This window comes from Corvus cornix, chromosome 1A (genome assembly GCF_000738735.6).
Source record: "Corvus cornix cornix isolate S_Up_H32 chromosome 1A, ASM73873v5, whole genome shotgun sequence".
Taxonomy (NCBI): Eukaryota; Metazoa; Chordata; class Aves; order Passeriformes; family Corvidae; genus Corvus; species Corvus cornix.
Genome location: NC_047057.1, coordinates 63,167,242 through 63,184,592, shown reverse-complemented (window position 1 = coordinate 63,184,592; position 17,351 = coordinate 63,167,242).

Sequence of the window (17,351 nt, the reverse complement as noted above, 5' to 3'; positions counted from 1 at the left end):
TTTGCATGGGATAATAGGCATTTTGCATGAAATATTTATTATCTGCACTTAAAATTGATCTGGGTGGTTAAAGTGTTATTTTGTCCTACTAGAACAGAGAAAAACAAATTCAGGATATTGCTGATAAGAAGAAATCAGAGTTTACCAGAAGCCTTTTAAAATTACCCTTCTAATAATCCAGACACAACACTAACTATCTATAGAGCTTTCCTCTAGAGATAGGCTGAATTTTTTTTATCCTGTTAAAATGTGAAACTGAATGTCTTGTTTGGGCCAATAGTGAAGAGAAGAATCATTTGCTTCTCACCAGGAAAGATTTTCTCCTCAGACTGCATGATCCAAAGGACCCTGATCCTCTGATTAATATAGGAAGGCAAAGGAGAGTAGGGGTTTCTCTCCTGACTGTATTAAAGGATGGTGGGATTCTCTGGTAAGTACTGCAGAGTTCCTTGCCTCCTTGACCTGTTTTCCCCATATCTCTACCTTAAAAATATGTGGAAGGACTGGTGTCAGCTAGCTTGAGGCCTTTAGCCTTCTTTACATAAGCAATTCCAGGTCTTTTAAAACGTTTCAGCTCCATTAAAAAGCCAGGCATAAATGGTTGGAACTGCAGAGAGATAAAGTACAAAGCTTTCCTCACCAAAGGACAGGGATTAACAGATTTCTTGAGTGTGGGTTAAAGGAGAAAAATAATAACAACATTTTGTTCTTTTTAGAGAAATAACATCTTTCACTGTACAAGCCAGGCACAAAAGAAAGATCCCTGAATGTTGTTTTGCTTGCTTTTTAGCTTCAGTGATTGTCTTTTGCAGTGACTGTGATGCTGGGCTGGATCTGTCCATCTGGTGAGGGATGGGGCTGTACAAACACATCACTTCTCTGCTGTCAGGGACCTGGGGATGGATTTTGAAAGAGGAAATAGGAAGCCACAGACCCTACACTGATGTCATCTGGGTCATCCTAAATTCTCGAGTTCGTCCATGAAATGTAACATGAAGTGCCTTACTTCTGGTCTCACCTTTCCAAACAAATTTTAAGGTACTTTGGTTTATTTCAATGCACCAGTAATTTGGAATGGTGGTGGGTGAGTGGTTCCTTCCACATCTGGGGCTGCGAGGGAGAGGCTGATCTTAGAGCTGGAGAGTCAAGACTGGCATTCCATTGCAAAATGGACTGAGTCATGCAAAAATGATTCACAGGGTCAGCCATGCTGATAACACTACGTCAAAGGCACTGGCCTTTGTTCCAGTGCTGGTAGAAAAGTGTTTGGTGTTTGGTATCCATAGCAGATAAATTCTGGAAGAACTCATGCTGGGAGTAAATCTGTGCATCCTGGAAGTGTGTCTGCTTTCTGCCACATGAGAAAGGCTTTGAAGAAACCACACAGCCCTGTGGGATTTCACTAGAAATTAGGCCTTCCGCTATAACTGGAGGTGTAGCTGGAAGTGAAAACCCAAAGTCAGACTCCTTAATTTTCTATGTTTTTAAAACACTTTCTTGTTTTTAACTGAGATTTGAAGAAGCTTAGAAAAGATTTGGGCACATCCTTGCAAATATTTGGCATAAGACATATGTGTATGATGCATGACTAGAGATAATGTCAGGAGAGCAACTGGAAAATCTCAATATGAACTTGGGAACCCTTAAAAATTGTTTCATAATCAGTTATCATTTTACTGGAAGATCTCAACATTAACTTAGAAACCCTCATGAAATTGCTTCATAATCAGTTAACATTTTCAAATTTTGAGATAAAGTGCATGGGATAAAAAGCAAAAATTCCAAAAAGCATCCATGCCAAATAATTCAGACTTCTTTACTATTACCAATGATGAAGGTAGACTCCTTCACAAAGGAAGGGTGATAAGAGGATGGAGCCTTCCTCTGCTCGGTGGTGCCGGCAATAGGACACGAGGGAATGGGCAGGAACTGATGCCCAGGAAGTTCCACCTGGACAGGAGGCAGAACTTCTTCCCTGGGCAGTGACTGAGCCCTGAACAGAGACCAGAGAGGGTGTGGAGTCTCCTCACTGGGGATATTCCAGACCCCTCTGGACACAATCCTGTGCTGTGTGCTCTGGGATGGCCCTGCTGGAGCAGGGAGGTGGCACCAGCTACTCCACTGTGGTCCCTTCAGCCTGACCAACTCTGCAATTCTGTGATGTGGAAAATGTCATAATTTTACTTAGGGAGAAGAAAACACACTTGCTTTTTTAATTGTTGTGAAATACAAAAATTAGTCTGGATGCCCCTTAATTTTTCACAACAGCAGTTTGACATCACTGGAAGTGTAGCCCATGGCTTAACTCCTTTTCAAGTTAAACTACCATTTAAGCCCCTCATGCTGCAGATAGCAGTGCTTGTACCTGGTTTCAGTGTGAGAGCAGGCTTGTGACTGGAGGACAGGAGACCAAAGCTTTAACAAACAAATGCAGCAACTCTGAAAGATTGCAAAATACTTATTTGGAAATCATGGCTGTAACGTGTGTGCAGCTCCAAGGGTGATTCATCTAACTGCTATGTTGATGTCTGCATGTGTCAGACCTCTCGGTGTGGGTGAGGTTATTTTAGGAGCAGGGGACAGGAGTAGGGACACAGACTGTGGCTGCTGTCGAGGTGCAGGCAGGTTAGGCAGGTTCTTGAGCACAGGGCCCCATGCTGTGACACATCTCCCTTGTTACAATACAGCACTGTGGTGTGTGTGGGGACTTAGGGCAAACCTTTCTAGGTGTCAGATTAAAAATCAGGCAGCTGAGGCTCGGCTATGACTGTTGTGGAAAAATAATCCTGGTTTTTCTAGCGCACCTGAGAGAGAAATGCAGGCGCCATCAGAAAAGAGTGGGATGGCTTCAGGTCTGATAGCCAAGAAAGCCACAGCTAGCACTTGTGTGTTTAACAGTCTTTCTAGATGCTTTTATTTCCTCCTTCAAAGGAATAGAATAGAATAGAATAGAATAGAATAGAATAGAATAGAATATTTCAGTTGAAAGGCACCTACAACAACCATCTGGTCTGAGCACTTCAAGGCTAACCAAAAATTGAAGCATGGTATTAAGGGCGCTGTCCAAATGCCTCTTAAACATGATCAGTAACAATGGTCCCAAATCTGAAAATATTTCTGATTTTTGTTCTGTTCCAGCCAGAGGTGGATTTCCAGGTGTTTTCCTCAAATTCCCCTGGCAAGTCCCAGTGTCATGGATCCACAGAACACAGGTTAGGGAGGTTCTCAGGCTGTTCTCAGTGCTGTCAGGTGGATGACTAGGAAATGGTCAAGATATTATTTTTAATCAGATTCATGGCTCCATTAGGAATTTTACAATTTAAATTTCTGGTTCAAAGTAATCTGAACACTCTGGCAGAATCTCAATTAACTGTATTTATAAACTCTTTTGTATGTATAAGTATAAATATTTTTCATACCTAGCTAGAAACATTAGTTATGGAACTGAACTTTGAAATGCTGAGGGGTTATCTTTCAGTCAATTTAAGAAAGCAGGAAAAGTAATGTTCAGCAATGGAGAAAGGAGGAATATTTTCCCCCAAATTTTCAGTTATGCAGAAGTGTTTCAGGACATTCTTCCCCCTCTCCTCTCAGAAAGAAAATAAGCTTTCTTTATGCAAATGCCAAGAACTAAAAAAATTATCCAAAACCCCAAAAAGTCATACATGAAAATTAAAAAAAACCAAACCAAACAAAACAGTAGATGCTTTTCATTTTTAGCAGTAGTGGTTTAATATTAGGATCTGTTTTGGTACACAAAAAGGCTCCCTAAGATCTGTCCTCACTGAAAATTAGCAGGACTTAATTATTTAGTGGCTATTTTAGATAAGCTGTTGCAGAGTGACCTCCTCCCTCAGCACCCTGCAAGGGAGAGGGTCTCATTTCTGGGTAACCACATAGCACTGGCAGGTGAAGTTAAGTAAGTTTTAATTCCGAACTAGCACTCATCTGAGGGAGCTGATCTAAACAGATATTCCAACACAGGTTTAATTAATGCTGGACTAGATAAGGCTCATTTTGTTTTCTGGATTTGTTTTCAACTTCATTTTCCAAACATGGATTTGGTTTTTTGCATTTCACTCTTTGGTAATTAAAGCAGCTATGCATAGCCTAAAGTGTGTGGATTAAAAAATAGCTGTTTGTAGGATTGAGCTTTGTGCTTTATTCTATTGATTTCTCTTTCTTATTCCATACCCTCCCCACTCCAGTTCTTAAATTCTTCTCATATTTTCTTGGTGGTTTTCCTTTCCTCCCTTCAGTTTCTTCTAACTATCTTGAGAACTGAGGAGGAAATATTGCTGAATAGAAGTTGCAGTATTGAATATTGCTCCTTTGAAGCTGTTAGCTCTTAAGATGTCATGTGAGGTCTCTGAGAAAAAAAGTGTAATGGAACTGTATTTCAAAAAGAACTGTCTATTTTTGCCATTCTAGTGAGGTCATTGACTTTAATAGCTTCTGTGAGATGGTCAAATGAGCAAGAATAGGGTTTCCAAATATTTCTGGTTACAGACTCTTTATGTCCTCGTGAGGTCTCTGGTCATTTCCTACTGATCACGTCACAGATTGCTCCATAGCTGGGGAAGCCTGTGAAAAATCACTTCCCCTTTCCACCAGCATCTCTTTTTTAACTTCACAAAATCTTTCCTGCAGACCTGGAACAATGTTCAGGGCTTGCAGGTGGGAACTGCTGCTTTAGACCACAGTGTATGGGTCATCCCAGCTGGTGTCACAGGAGGCCTGTTGTTATCCATAGGAAAACTCTTGACAGGGCTTTAATTGCCAGTGGTCTTGGCCTGCAGCTTATCTGTTAATGCAGGGAAGGCTTCTAACATCTCACCTGTTTTACATGCTGAAAATCAGCTGACAAAATGTGCTTTTTGTGGACCCATCTTTTAAAGAGCATTTGTCTCTAAAATTACCAGGAGGTACTTGAGTATCTTCTCAAAGCTTTGGTACATAATGCCAATGTCATGCAGTGTTGCCATTTTTACTTTTGTCTGTTTTTAATGCTGTCAGAGTGGAGGGCAAAGTGGAGTGGGCAGGCCTCCAGTGAGTATGTGCAACACGTTATGTAATTTATTTAGCCACGGCTGCTATGAAAAGCATGATAGGATGGATACCTTCGCTTCCCTCAGCACTTCAGAGCCTTTGAGCAATCACAGTTGCCATTGTGAAATGTAAATCAGCTGGGAAGCTCTTGCAGGAGACTTTGTAGAGGTGATGGATGTGTTCTTGGGAGCTGAAATCCATCTGCTTCGATTTTTGTGCTGCCTGTGCTTACTTGGACATTTATTTTTTAATTTCAGTGATGGAAACAGAGAAGCATAGATCATCAAGACCTGCTTGAGGCAAACCAATCTGTGTCTTCCAGAGCAGGAGTGAGAAATAAGGCTGCTACAATCAATCTGGGAGTTTCAAGCATTGTAAAATGGAAATAACTCCCGTCTTTCCTGGAAAAGGTCTTAAGAGTTCAGCAAATAGCATGGAAAAGGAATACATCCTGTACTGGGGCTGCTCTTTAGAATAGGTAAAAGGTGTAGAAGCCAGGATGGGGAAACTCTGGATGTTGTGATTCAGTTTAGACAAGGGAAGTCACACCAAGTTTGAGCTGATTGCGTCACCATTCTATCAGTGAGTGTATTTTCATTAAATCCAGCAGCAAAGCAAGATATTCAAGAAGGAACAGGTGGCTGAACATGCTTTCCCTTTTCCATATGATACCATCAGGGCCAAGGTAACATCCTCTCCTCAAAGACAAGATGGGGTGGGTAAAGTAAAGTAAATACATTTATAGTAAAGTAAACGTGTTTATAATAAAGTAAATATAAACATATTTACTATACTATAGCTTACAATTAGTCTCATGTGTTTCTTGTTATGAATCACACTGCCTTGAAATGATGGACACACTTCTCCAAGTGCTCTAAATTACCATTAATTAAATGATGATTAATTAAAGCCTCCTGAAGAGAGCTGGGCCAGCACATACTCTGCGGTATCCCCCAGGAAGGATTGTTTCCATGGGAAGGCTTTCAGGGAATAAGGGATGTTTTTAAAGCCTTGTGTTTCTTTCTCTGTCAACTTCAGCTTGTGTTGTGTTAAACTGAAAATCTTCCTTTAAAGGCTGAGCTATTACTCTACTTATGTCCTATATTGACATAACCTGTGAAACTTTCTTTCTGTGGAGCAAAACTATGGGACTTTTGATTGTTTGGTGAGCCCATAGGTGGATTTAAATTTGGCACTAACAACTGCAGTGCCACAACCTCCTTTGATTAAAGCTCTGAGGAAACTGGTGCATAAAAACAAGCATCAAGATAAGGCATAATTGAAGACCATCTCTTTCATACCTATCAAATGGAGTAAGGACAGAAAGCCTCCTTACAAATGGTTCTTGGTTATGTGCATTTTTGGATTTTTTCACTTTTGCAAGGAGGCAGACTTAGCTTCTCTACATCTTAAGTTTTGTTTATTTTCTTATCTCAAGTCTTGTAATATTTTCTGAAATAAATCTCCAGCTGAGAAGTTAAAGAGATAGTAAATAAGTATTATTATATTATTTTGGTTCTTCTTGTATTGACATAATTAAAATCCTTTGGTTTTGGTTTGAGATGTTATCTTGTTCAGCTCACTACTAAATTTGAAATTATATTTATACTCTGCATAACCATGATACTGAGGGGGAAAGATGTTAATAATTAGTATAATTGAAGTAGGGGGGAATTATTTCCTCTTCAGAAATCTTTTGAGATAGCTGAAGGTGTGCTTTCTCAGAGATAGACTAGATATTCTTATTTTCTAAAGATATTTTAGCTGCTTTTATAAAGCCTTTGAAAACTCCTTCTGGAGGAAGGAGGGATAGTCTCTTCAGATCACAGGGAGGATAAAGGTTTGAAATAAAATAGACCCAAACCCAGATAATCCAGATCTAGGGAAAAAAAATATAGGAGCAGTAGACCTTTTAGAGAGCCTTGGGAAAAGGAAGAGTAGAATTTTTAATTCTAACAACCAAGTCTTCAAATGCCAGTAGGCAGAGGCAGACTGTGAGGTGTGTCTTAAAACTGGCACGTGGTTCTAGTCTATTAATGGCTCCAAAACTTCAAGAAAAGCCACGTAATAAATCACCTTTCTAATAGAATACTGCGATCCTGTTTGTCTGGGGGCTTTGTGTGGTTCCTTTGAGTACATTGATATTAGAGTTTGATTTATAGCAAGTCAACTTGTTCCTGAAAATGGAAAATAACCTATTGTATATCTGAACCTGGACACACCTGTACACAAAATGAACCTCAGTTCTGCCCGTCTAGGTATGGTCTCTAATATGGTATAAAACCTGACATGTCTAGTTAATATTAAGTGTGGGTACAGGTCTTGCATAAACACTGTGGATTTGTGATTTTTTTTTTTTTTTTTTAAGTGATTTCATTTTTACCTTCCATTACTTGCATACAAACTTGTTGTCATGAAGGTAACCAGTGTCTGGTGTGACTCATCATGGAAACTTGAGGGAATGTTTGGCTGGAATTTCTAACCCGTCAGCTCTATATAAAGCAAGAAAGGGTTTATTTTGTTCAGTCTCAGCGTTTGGTAGTGACTTTAAGCTGTAGTGTTCAGATGCCCTCACATCACAGGGCTTTGTTCTCATGAAAAATAAGGGTCTCTTAACAATGCTCAGCGATGAATCAGCTGTGTGGATATCTAAATTTAAGTTTCTATACTTGGAATTAAGGGCTTAACAGAAATGGCTAAGCTTGAAGGTTCTGCCGAGTATCTTTATTCAGAAGCAAGTCACAGAAAATAATCTGAAAAGTGTGTTTGATTTTCTTTAAGATTACCTTTGTGACTTTAGCAATCATAAAAGATGCTGGAGAGAGAGGAATGGAAATAGATCAGAAACCGATCGAGTGTGGCATGAGCTGTAACAACGGATTTACTCTGGCCCCACCTTGAAATGAAGGGACCAGCCGGATTTTCCCTGCAGAATGGCACCTTTTTACCTGGCATGGATATCCTGATGCCTGTCTCATGTCAGGAGTAGGTGTATTCCCTGTGCATATGGCTTGAGGTTGCAGTTTAGGGCATAGCAAGTGTCACTCCACCTGACAGTGTCATTTCCTGAGCATTTTACTCTCAATTCTTTATATGGAAAGGATGAGAGAGGCATAGCTTTTTTCTCTATGTATCCTCAGCACCCTTCCTGCTCTAATTTCTCATCAGGGCTGCTGGTTTATCGCTTTTTTCTCTATAAAATTCTGTTCTCCTTGCTTTGCACTCCTCTTAGCTAAAGCCCAAACTTTGTATTTCCACAGTGGGGCTTGAATTGCTTCTTTAACTTTCTGGGTGGAGGAGGGAAGCCTTCTGAAAAGAACACGGGAACACTTTGTGCAAAGGGCTGGGTTAATAATTCAGCATTATCCTGGAGCACACTAGGATAGTCAGCAAGTATGTGATATTGAAGATTTGCCAGATACCAGAGCTCTGGATGACTGGAATATATTCTTCAGAAGGCTGTGAGATCTGAGTACACAGCTAATCTTTTCTATCCACAGAACTAACAAGTGTGTCAAAGCTGGGTTTTCCACTGCTCAGCTGCCACTTGGAAGCAAAACTTTTAGGAAAGTCTCACATCCTATTTGAGTACCTGGATTAGAAATGCATATTTCAAAAAGCCTCCACATGTAATTCAAAGTCATTAATTTTGGCATCTAAATATGTGGTGTTCAAGTGCTTGATCCTACCAGACTCAAGGCTGGGATTAGATGATCTAAAAACAAAGCTAAAAACCCCACAGCAATGGTGTGATATTTGTGATGGATATTATCACTAGTTTTTTTGCCATTTAATGTGTTCTGGTCCTTTTAAAGTAAGGGCCATGCACCTTCTTGGGGGCAACTGTTTGCCTTGCCTTGGCTGCTGTGAACTGGGTCAGGAATTGGTGGGGAATGGAGAGGGGGAACTGTGCTTTCTGAGGAGCTTCAAGCCCAGGATGGGAGACTTTCTATTTCTTTGGTGTCCAGTTTGAGACACTAGGTCAGGAAATTGAGAACATTTCAATCCTCAGATGTTTTATGTATATAGTTTCACAAAATACCTTCTATGTGGAACACCCCCCACGCCAGTTTCTCCAAGGAATCTATGGAAAATTTACAGCTGAACTGAGGTTTCTGGTTTTCTAGGTAATTGTCTCATGTATTTAATAGATATAATAGGTATGTATGTTCTCCAAAGAATATACAGCTGTTCTGTTTGTTGTGTTTTGGGTTTTTCTTTTCTTTCTTTTCTCTTTCCTTTTATTCATGACAGTAGACTTGATATCGGGTTTGGGATGAAGAGGAAGAAAGGAATGTCATTCTCTCTGCAGATGATTTATTTTCTATGTCTGGGACTAAAGCAAATATTTCTTTTCTCCTATTATATTTCATTCCTAGGGTTGAATCCAGAAGTGACAGCCTTCCCATTAGTATGATTTGTGGTTGGTTTGTTTTCATTTCAAGGGCTCCTCAGCACAGCTAGCAGCAGCCCAGTAGGTACTTTTCCACTGGATGCAAATCCAGGTGTGTTCTTGTCATTTTAAAACTTCACAGTTAAAAATGCAGAGGAAATTTCCCCCAAACCAGTTAGAACTGTATTTGCACAGTTAGAATAATGCAACTTGCCTTCTCTTATCACACTGATCCTAGTATTGGTGTTGAATCAGTACCAAAGAGAAATCCAGGGAAATACATTTAAAAGTTCAAAGACATTTTTATCTTAATACACCAGCATGTGATCTGGGATTATAGCAAATGTAGTCGTGCTTCAGAGCAACCTCACTCTGACACATCCTGGCCTGGCAAAGTTAGTACTGTCTAGTGAGCAAAGCCTCTGCTCAAAATCAGTGTTAATAAACCTCAGATTTAATCTGGCCCTTGCTGGACTTGGTCTCATGATGCTGCAGGGGCTTGTGCCTGCCGGAAAGGGTGTTTTCCTTGTATCTGAAGATGTGCCAAAATAGTTCCCACAGCAAGACTGGTTCTGTGGCAGCAGGAGTTGCAGAAGGGTAACAACACACGTGCTGAAGAGTAGGAAAGTGAGGAGCCAGAGAGAAAAGTCCTGGCACCTGACAGGGGAAAGCCCTCAGAACTTGTCCCTCTTCCCTCTGCCAGTGAACACAGCTGGGCTGGAAAGCTTAGGGTGCTTGGGGCTGGGCTCCTCCTGCTCTGTCTTCTGCTCTTACTCTGGCAGAAATGGTTTATTAAGACCAGAAATGACTACTGGGCAGCCTCTATTATAACAGCAGCAAGAGAAATTTAGATTTATTCCTCTTTCCCATCAAGCAGGATAGATTTAAAGTATCCATCTCCCCAAGAGGCAATCTTTACCTACACATTTCTTGCTTCTCAGCAGTTGGCATTTATAGCACCTTGTTAGTCCCTGGGTTTGGAGATCTCTTTAACACTGGGAGCAAGTTATTGCTGCACATCCTTACCTTTCAGTGAACAAGGATTTTTGAAAATTGCTGTTTTGTACACATGTCTGGGTTTTTGGAAGGGATTTTTTCAGGATGCTCCTTTAACCCTGGCTGACTATTTTGGAGTCTCTGGCTTCCTGGCAGGGACTATGTGGGACACACAGTGCTTTGGCTGTGTGCTCGTTTTTTTCCTGTTTCTTGATCTGCTACACTCCCTCTTCTGGCTTAGTGCAACACAGTTTCTGCTATTTCCCACACGGGGCATCCCAGGATGTGTTAATTGGTTGAAATGGTCAGAGAGAGCAAGAATCAAGGGCACTGGCTGTGGTGATGAGTCTGTAAAGGACTGCTAGAAAATAGGGTTGAGGACCATCATTTTTTCACTGCAATAGCTAACAAATGCAGTGTCCCAAAATGCTGGGACACAACTATGTGAAATGACCTTTGCTAATAACTGAGATGGCCTTGGTAGATCCCTATCTGAGGGGCTCTTGGTGTGTTGACAAGGAGGGGGGAAGCCAGCATGAACCTCTGGTGCTTAAAATCTTCTCTGAAATAGTCCCAACGTTTGTTATAAAAATGTGTGTGAAGCTGTATACCATGCCATGGCACTGTATTTTTACCCCTTTCAGTGTACAAAGCTTTGTCTAGACTAGGATTTATGTCACTTGTGTGATTAGCTCCTTGGTGGCTGTAAACTCTAGCCTAGGTATGTCTGTGTCTTTCATCACTTGCAAAGGCTTTACCTTCCCTCTATTCCATGGGATTAAATTTGACAGGTTCAGTGCGTGTGGCAGAGCTCAGTTTTGACTTTTGTTTTGTTTTAGGGTTTTTTTTATTCCCCATATGGTATGGTGCTGATGCTATTTGTAAGGCAGAGCTGTGGACCCCAGTCCCCACTTTAACCACTGCACAAACTGAAAACAGCATGAAGGTACCAACTCCAAATCATTTGCAGTGTATGTAAAACATGAAACAAAAATTCCTTGTAGACAGGAGGAGCACAGAAATTAGTGAACCAATACTGGCCACGTCCTTGGCAGTCCCTGCAGTCAAGCCACCATCCAGGTCCTGTTTTGCCCTTTTGCCCTGACAAGGTGGTGGTCTGAGCAGATCATCCTGCCATCACACATTTTAATCTTTGTCAGGATAAATGTCGTGAGTAGTATTTGCATTTTTTTGATGCCACTGGACTGCTCAGCTCTGGTACAGTTCAGCAGTGACCAGATAAAACCAGACTGAGAACAGCTGTAAGCATTATTCTGTCCAGAACGTCCATATCAGATTTATCTTCCTGCATGGTTGAGTAGCATTTCTGGGGAAGTTCACAAACCTCCCTTTGTCCCCAGCACACATCCTTCAAACAGCCTCCTTGTTCTCCTGGTGCCTTACTTGTTAAGCAAATTAATTGATGAGAAGGGATGCTGTGGTTCGTTCCTGAGTTGCTCAGAGGCTTTCTAGCATTATCACTGGAAAATTCTAGATCTTCAGGAGATGCAATGTGCCTGTGGCACCTTTGGTTCAGGTATCCATCTGTCTCCTTGCCCAGTTCCCTTATTTTTCAGCACACTGCTTGATTAGACTCTTAGGGATCTAAGGAGGCCTCCCAAACTGGGATGAAAACTTTTTGGAAATGCAACGTTTTCTAAATTTTTTTTCCCCTCACTTAGCTCAGTTATCACCAGATTGTGGAGTTTTACAGGTCTAATGGGAATTTCCAGACTTTGAGCTTCTGTGCTTCTTCCTCTTTGATCAGGAGGCAGGACAGGAACTTCGCAAATCCTATATCAGATTTACCAGATGGAGCATTAAAAAAATATGTCTGTTCATATATAAATAATTTTGGGACCAGTACCAGAGTTAAATATCCCTCCTTTCTTTACAAACTACAGTCAGGGGAAAAATCCCCATGGACTGGTTTGTAGTGAGGCAGTACTGGTAACTGCTGAGTGGGTGCTTCAGCTTTTCCTTTTCTGGGAAGATTCTCTCTTCCCCCAAGGTTGCTGAGAGAGCACATAAAATCCCATGATTTGGTCAAAAGTGGCTGAAGAATTAAATATATGTTAAAATATGTATATAAATAAAGTTTAAACCAGGCTGAAAAACAGGCTTTCAGTACATATCTTTAGGAAATTTTGAATTTTATTTTCCAGTGCTGTTAATTCCCAGCTGTCAGCCAGGAGCCAAGAGATTGGAAAGAGCCTGGTCCCACAGGGAGGAGCTCAGCATGAATTTGAGTTCAGTGCCCCAAAAGCACCTTCAAGGCAGAGGCTTTCCATAGTTTAGTGGAACACAGAGCTTTGGACATAATAAAATGTCGTATGAGATGTTTTCTGATGCTTAACAAATATGGCAGCTGGATGTTTTTAGTCTCTGGAGGGATTAAATCTGTGGTTTAGCCCATGTTTGTAATTTTGTAGTTCCCAATGCTAGTCTGATTCTTGCTGGTTCTAGTTACTGGAAATTCAGGCTCCAGTGCTTTCCAGCTTTTCCTTGAGGAATGCTTTCTTTGCTTTTCCTTCTCTGACCAACCCTTTCTGCTTTAACTCAAGTTACAAGGTTTTGACTGCGAAGCTACAAATAGCTGGAAGTAGTGTTAAAATATTTAAAGCTTAATTTACTTGTAAAACCAGTAGATTCCCAAGCCCTGCTGAGGTCTACTCAATGATCTGTGTAATTTTTTTAGCATAACTTCCTCTCTCAAGTCTTCCTTCTGTGGTCTTCCTACTGATGCTTTGGTTTGGACAGTTTTTTGTCCTGTGTTTGTGCAGCACTTAACATAGTGGGATGCTGGGCTGTGAGTCTTGTAGGTGCTCCTAGGGATCTAAAATGGAGGTATTTTTCTTTCCTCTTTGTAAATAGAACTCTTTAATAAAATAATAAATAAAATTCTTTTTTTTCCCTCTTTATAAATAAAATGTAGTGTGGAAGGTGTTTTCAGTTTGAGATTTATGCAATCAGCTCCATGCTTTTGAGTCTGGAGGAACATCAGTGTGTGTTTATGAGAACCAAGTTCCATGTTGTCTTTTAATAAACAAGATGTGACTGTGGTCCTGATTTAGAGAATTAAAAGGTATTGGTCTTTCTTTTTCTTTCTGTTTTCCCAAAGAAATGCCTATACTATAATGTTTTATAATGGATACAAAGTATTTTCAATGTTTTTTGTCTACAGAGAAGTTGTTCTACTTTTGCCACCTGAGTAATTGATGGCTCTACATGTTAAAGAAATAGTTTATTTAGAGAATCACAGGATAGTTAGGGCTGGAAGGGACCTCTGGAGACCAGCCAGTCCAACCCCCCTGGCAAGGCGGGGTCTCCGGGTGACACAGGAATGCATCCAGGTGGGTTTGGAATGTTTCCAGAGAGCGAGGCTCCACACCTTCCATGGGCAGCTGAATTCTCCCTCATGTTGAGGTGAAACTTGTTTTTTATGGCTTACACTTGTAATTAAACTAGTGGACGCTCACCACTTGTAGTGAGCTGCTCCCTGGAAGCAGTTTTGGCCCTTCTGCCATCACTGTAGTGGCTATAAAATTGTCTTTATGCAGTGAGTGTGGCACCTGCTCTAGCAGTACCTACCATGCATCTCTGCCTCCTGTCACCTGAGTGTGATGACATCACCTGGGATGTGATCCCTAAATCAGGGGAGCAAGGAGAGGAAACAATGAGAGTAATACATGGAATGATGAATGCATGTATGTCACAGCATGTTAATTGAACAGCCTGTATTAAAGCAAAATGGCTGAAGGTGACTTAACTTTTGGAAAACTTTGGCATTCATTTTCTGAAGGAAGTTTGAGGGAAGATGATTTTCCTGCCCAGAGTGGGAAGGTGGAATGGGAAAGAGCAGGAAAGGCACTCCACCAACCATGGTAATCCACCAGAACACTAAGTCCCAAGGGTGGGTGCACTCTCCTCTCATCTCACCAGCTTCAAATTAAACCTGACTTTGGCCATTCTGTGTACTCTGTAAAATCTGCCTTAACCTTCCTGAGATCTCTCTATATCCATGTGTGAATCTGTCCTTCGACAAAGCCTGGCAGACTTCTGGGATCAATAGCTCAGGTGTGTAGATGCCTTGGGGCCTGAGGACTCCCAGAACTGTTTGGGTTTGAAACAGAAGGGTGTGAACAGAAGTAAAAAGCCACTAAAATATACAGATATATCCATGCTTGCAAATATCCTCAGGCACTGTTCCTTCTGAATACCGTGCATTTTTCTGCTAAGCAAGAGAAGGAAAAAGGAATATGGTCTGATTACTTTTGTTTCACAAAGAAAAGAAGCTTAATTTTTAACTGTTTTGTGTTTTCTGAACAATTTGTTGCCATGATTTTGTTAATCAAACACACAAACAAGATCCTGTCTTTTTATGGTGCTTCTAAAGGTAAAACCTTTGGCAATGGGCTTATAAAATAGTGAGCCCAAGGTATCTCTCAGCTTTGATGTGTTCAAAAATGAAATTTTTATTAGGATGCAGTTTTGTACAGTTCTTGTCCCACGTCAAATGGAAAAAGATTGGCCTATTTGGTGCATTTTTTTTCTTTTTTTTTTGGACCAAGTAAAACTTAGAGGGTACTTTTAATGCAATTTCTATAAAGTTCCATAGTTTAGGACAGTCCAGTGAGAGAAACACACACACTCCATTACCTCCAGTCTGTCATGGGTGAGCACCTGGCTCATGGGTTGGGCACAAAGGGTTATAGGAATGAGGTGTCATCAGGCTGACTCCATGATCCTTGGTCTCTTCCAACTCAGGATATTCTGTGATTCCAATCCCTGTACATCTGCACTGGCAACTTGCTTGGTGATATTTCGGAATTGTAGAGTATTTGGGGAGTTTTATTCGGATGCTAAATGTGGGGATTGGGAGTTCTTGTGAATGTCTCAGCTTTGTTTTTCATTTTGAAGTCTCTACCCCTCATGTTTCTGGAGAAAATCTTATAAATGCAAATCTTTGGTGGTAGAAAAAATCAGAAGTCATATGAGAGAGCCAATTAATATTCTAGAATTTCAGAGTCCTTGTATTGTGGTTGATGTATTGTGATTTTAGGATATGTACTGTATCCCAATATGTGAGGAAGATTTCATCATCTGAGCTGCTGTTTTTTTTTTTTCCCCTCCACTCCTTGTGCTTATATTGGATCACTGCAGGAAAAAAAGGGTGGTGGTGGGGAATGTGCATAAAACACAGATTTGTTGATCACATAATGGTGCCAATTGTTCCCATCGGAGCAGTGAATGTTTCTGGGACTTAATTGTCCTCCACAATGAGTAACATGCTCTGTCTTGTACTGGGGTAAATCAGCCTTTCAGAGGGAAAACCACGTGATTTTCGTCTTAACGATCTGCTTTTTGTTGGAGTTGGTTCTTCCTTGGCATTATAAAAACGAGTGAAATAGCTTTGTATGGATGCAACTTCTTTCCTTTTCACAAGCGATTAAGATAATGTTATAAACATTTAAGGTAATGCAAGGAACTTCCCTAGGCCGAATTTCAATCTTAAGGGACCAAGATCAACCTTGAAGATGAAGACTCTCAGAAACACCCTATTATTCCATGGGAACTGACATCTCTCTCTAGTTCAGTGGAATTCATAGCACTATTCCCAAGTTTTTTTTCAACTGTTCTGTTTGTTTGATAGATTGGTATTTACATTATGCTGCTGGAGGGTTTTTTTATGAATTTTGGTGGATTTATGAAAAACACACAGTGTATAACAAACCTTACAAATCTTTAGTGAGATCACAACTTTGGAAAATTGTATTAATGGAATGTGTCTAGGCACCTTTAAGATTTCCATGACATCATTTAGGTGAGTAGAAAACTCACCAACAACTGAATGCTCATCACATTGATTATATGTTGCCAAATGATAATTTACCCTTCTAAGGTGTTTTGTTTCTGATTATTGATAGGATCTATCTCTGCCTTACGCTATTTAGACTGCTGAAGTGGTAGGAGATGCTGGTGAAGGGAGGGAGGGGTATGGATGGTGCTGCATTCTAGGAATAGCAGCAGTGTTAAATATTTAAACCTGGCCCTAGCTCTGGTATCTGGAGTTAGAGATGACCTGTGAAAACCATAACAAATGGGGAGAAATGCACTTTAGAGAGGCAACCTGGAGCTCAGTTCATTGAACTTAAAAAGGGGATGGTGGAGAATTGTCTTGAACTCATTGTCCAGGAAGGGATGTGGAGAAAACATTTCTTAAATTTCTATTAATGTGCTGTCTGAAGCTTGGACTAGCAGAAACTTGAGTTACAGCGAGTGTTTTTAACATGGTGTGGTTTTAATTGTCAGAACAGCTTGCTAACAGTTGTGTTGAAATGTTAAATGAACCCCTGGCGCTGTTCTTGTTCGAAAAATAATTAATTTGGGACAAACCTACAGGGGTCAGCCTTGAACACAGAAGTTCCAGCTGGCTCCTGAGTTGGGCACTTTAACAGTAGCGACCCTGGAAGGAAACCTGTGCTTTTTCAGAAGCATCTCAGGAAGTTTGTCATTAGTAAACTTCTTAATTAGTAAATCTCCCAGGGCCCTAGAGCAGCCCTGTGCATGGAGCAGAGGATGTTAATTAATTTATCCTTGCTTACATGCTTGTGATGCAAATACACATAGTACTGTTGCTGTCTTACTGCACACGGAGGGGAGAGGGGTGAAATTGCTTCTCAAAGCAGCAGCAATGAGTCTGTGTTTGCTCCCTTCTGTAATGGCAAGGCCTCACTCTGCAAAAACAACCACTTAGGCTTTTTAATTCTCATCTGGGAAACTGTGGCTCTTGTTTCAGTGGCCATAACTGCTGAAATTCCCGTGTTTATATGGATGATCAGTTGTGATTTAGGACTAGAATCACAGATACTTATGAGATAGGTGATTCAAAATCAGGACTTTTTCTTTTTTG